At 43.6% G+C, this 3,555-nt stretch overlaps 1 non-coding gene across 1 annotated transcript; it reads right to left on the bottom strand.

Moving 5' to 3' along the window:
- Positions 1–3,138: 3,138 nt before the first annotated feature.
- TRNAS-GGA (transfer RNA serine (anticodon GGA)) lies at positions 3,139–3,210 on the bottom strand. Its single transcript has one exon. It is a non-coding gene; the product is annotated as a tRNA-Ser (tRNA).
- Between the last annotated feature and the right edge of the window lie 345 nt (positions 3,211–3,555).

The raw sequence follows: 3,555 nt of genomic DNA, 5'->3' as shown, positions 1-3,555 counted from the left end.
CAAAAGGCAAAATGGAAAAGATGAAATTATTCAGATGAAATTAACTTTAATAAGACAGTTTATCTAACTCAATATGCCCCAAGCAGTATCATTTCAACATGTAATCAAGATAAATATTAGCAAGAATTTTACTTTTTATTTTTTGGTACAACATCTTTGAAATCTGTATGTAAGTAATCAGCTATACCCCATAACAAAATAAAAAGTTCAAAAGAAAAAAAAAGTTTAAAGTAAAAAAAATCTGTGTATTAAATATAACACGTCTCAATTCAGACACTAAATTTTCATTGAAAATACTTGATCTGTATTTAGATTTTATAATTTATGGTTGAAAAACTAGATTCACATACCCAAGTTATTCCAAACATACTTAGTTTTCCAATAACTGAATGCAATATTAGTTTTTTAACTTAAATTTAAACTAATTAAAATTAAGTTATTTTAATTAAGAATTCTGTTATTCAGTTGCACTAGTGGCTGCCTTTGGCTACTGTGTTGAGCAATGAAGGTAGAAAGGGGTGTGGGCTAGACAGAGGATTCCAGGTAAGACTTTAGGGAAGTGACACGTTTGAGCCAGGCCTCAAAGGATCAGTATGATTTTCACAGGGAGGGAATATGTCAAGTACACAAATCACCCTGGACAAAAGTAGGCAAATTCTTCTGGTTGCCCATGCAATATTTATACTACTTTCCTTAGTGACCTAACTTTGTTTTTTGTTAAGTGGCAACAGACCAACTAAAAAAATTTACATTTCCTAGCTTCCTTTGCAGATTGTTGTTGTTCAGTTGTGTCGACTCTGTGACACCATGGACTGTAGCAAGCCAGGCTTCCCTGTCCTTCACTATCACTTAGAGTTTGCTTAAACTTGTGTCCAGCTATACAAGTCATTTCTGATAAACAGTATGTGGAAAACATTTGGGTAGAGCTTTCAGGAAAGCTTTTTTAAAAAGGGTCAATTCAGCCACTGTACCCTTTTGCTTTTCTCTCTTCCTCTTTCTGCATGCCTGGAATGAAGACATGATGGCTGGAGTTGTACCAGTGATTTTGTGACCTTGATAATGGCAACCATAAACCAAGGATAAATGAAAAAAAAAAATGAACATGGGACATTGATGATTCTGAGGACATAGTATGCCAGTCCTGGACTTCTTTTTAAGTGAGAAGAAAATAACCCTGATTTCTTTAAAAACCACTGTTATTCTGTTACCAGTAGCTGGGGCTTTTCAGGAGGCACTAATGGTAAAGAACCTGCCTGCCAATGCAAGAGATGTAAGAGACACAAGTTCGAATCCTGGGTCAGGAAGATACCCTGGAGGAGGGCATGGCAGTTCACTCCAGTATTCTTGCTTGGAGAATCCCTTGGACAGAGGAGCCAGGCAGGCTACAGTCCACAGGGTTGCAAAGAGTCAGACATGACCAAAGCGACTTAGCATGCACACCAGCAGCCAAGCACAATTCCTAACCAATACAAGGTGTGAGTGGGGAAGGGAATGGCAACCCACTCCAGTATTCTTGCCTGGAGAATCCCATGGACAGAGGAGCCTGGTGGGCTACAGTCCATGGGGTCACAAAGAGTTAGACATGACTGAGCGACTAAACCACCACCACCACAAGGTGTGAGACTGATGGGAGAAAAGCAAATAGTTTGGTACAATTGGTATTTCATAAAACCATCCTGGGAAAATTATTTACGTATTGAGTACTGCTTCACAGAGCTTAAAAAGTATAATTTACCTAACCATTGCTGCAATAAAATCGTGTTAATGAGGAAACTGAGACACAGGGAGAATTAAGCAACTTAGTCAAGGTTGCAGAGCTGACAGGTAGTGAATCTGGGCTTCAAGTCCAGGCAGTGTGTCCAAAGGGCTGCTTTCTTGGACAAAAGTAAAGGAATTCTGTCTGAATAACGTGAAGGAGCTCAGACTAGGTTTGGACACATGGACCCTGGCCTAGATGTTCAGATGCCTTCAGGCCCCTCTGGGTCTCTGAATACCAACCTCAGATCATCTACTTGGATGTGCCAGGCCATGTCCCCTCTACTTGACTGCACCCAGACTCTGGGTCATGCCTCTGAAATTTGCTTACTCCTTCAAAGTGTGCTATGTAGCCTCAGGGAGATGACCTCTTGGCTGGATATCATATTCTCTATTTTCTCCCAAGCTGTCTGACCCAGCAGGGAGCTCCCTCATTTTTACCCCAAGTACACTGGCTTCCCCCAGGGGCCCTACAGCATCAGAGGTTGCAGGGAGCCTCAGTGGGGCTGAGCTCATAGGTACGCCAGGCCAGGGGTTCAAAGCTAATGTCTCTTCTGATTGGCAGGTGGTCATACTTGTGCTGGCTATTAAAGACATATAATAATGCCCTTGCTTGGGCTATAAACTCTGTGTCTTCACAGCTATGGGATCTTGAAAAAGTCACTTCACCTCTGAGTTTTAACATGCTCATCTATAAAGTGGGACTATAATACCTCCTGTGACCAATGAGGCTGCAAAATCAGATTAGGCCTGTAAAGAACTCAGCAGCTCACCTAGCTCCTTGACAGGGCTGGGTAACTGGTAGTTACTATTATTCTGCTAGAGATGTCTCAGCTCAAGAGTGTGCAGGTCAGCGTTATTGCTTCCTGGGTCTTGAACTTGAAGTGGGGAGCATCTTTGATAACGAACAACTGCAACCTCCTGGCTCTGAGCCTCAGTTGGTAGGTAACATGGAAGGAACACTGGTCCTGTTTTTAGATGATCTGGGGTCTCATCTTAGCTCAGGTCTGATGTGGGACAAGCTGCCACTAAGATCTCTGAGCAGTCTTCAGTGGGGAGATTGTAGACAAAGACCCGCAGGGGTCCAGGTGGGCTGTGCAAATGGGAGAAGTGGTGTAGGGGGTTGGGTTTCAGATACAAGGAGAGGGGGCAAAGGTAGTAGGGATGAGACAGGGGTGGAGAGGTTCCTGTCTTAGAGTAGGCCAGTTCTACTGGCCTAGAGTCACTAGCAACTTCATGAAAGGAAGTGAAGTGAAGTGAAGTCGCTCAGTCGTGTCCGACTCTTTGCGACCCCATGGACTGTAGTCTACCAGGCTCCTCCCTCCGTGGGATTCTCCAGGCAAGAGTACTGGAGTGGGTTGCCATTTCCTTCTCCAGGGAATCTTCCCGACCCAGGGATCGAACCCGGGTCTCCAGCATTCCAGGCAGATGCTCTAACCTCTGAGCCACCAGGGAAGCCCTCATGAAGGGAAGGGAGGTAGATATGAACATCTATTAAGCTCCTACTCTATACCAAACTCTCTCTATATTATCTTATGTAATTTTAATAACACAGTTCAAGGAAGGCATTTTAATCCCCATCTTATAAAGACAGAGATTAAGGCCGAAAGAGGGAAATGACTTTTCCATGAGTCACACAGCTGGAGGCAGCTGAACTGACATTCAAACCCAGGCCTGTGTCTAGAGCGGGGGTCTTTTTGATTCCTTGAAAAATGCCATTTGGGGGTTTCCTTCTGAGGGTGCTGCTCCTCTGACTGAAACCTCCCCAACTCCCTACTTTCCAGGCCAGTTCCTTCTCAT

This window comes from Ovis canadensis, chromosome 17 (genome assembly GCF_042477335.2).
Source record: "Ovis canadensis isolate MfBH-ARS-UI-01 breed Bighorn chromosome 17, ARS-UI_OviCan_v2, whole genome shotgun sequence".
Lineage (NCBI taxonomy): Eukaryota > Metazoa > Chordata > Mammalia > Artiodactyla > Bovidae > Ovis > Ovis canadensis.
Note: the sequence above shows the minus strand (reverse complement) of the source record. Positions and strands in the feature narration are given on the sequence as shown.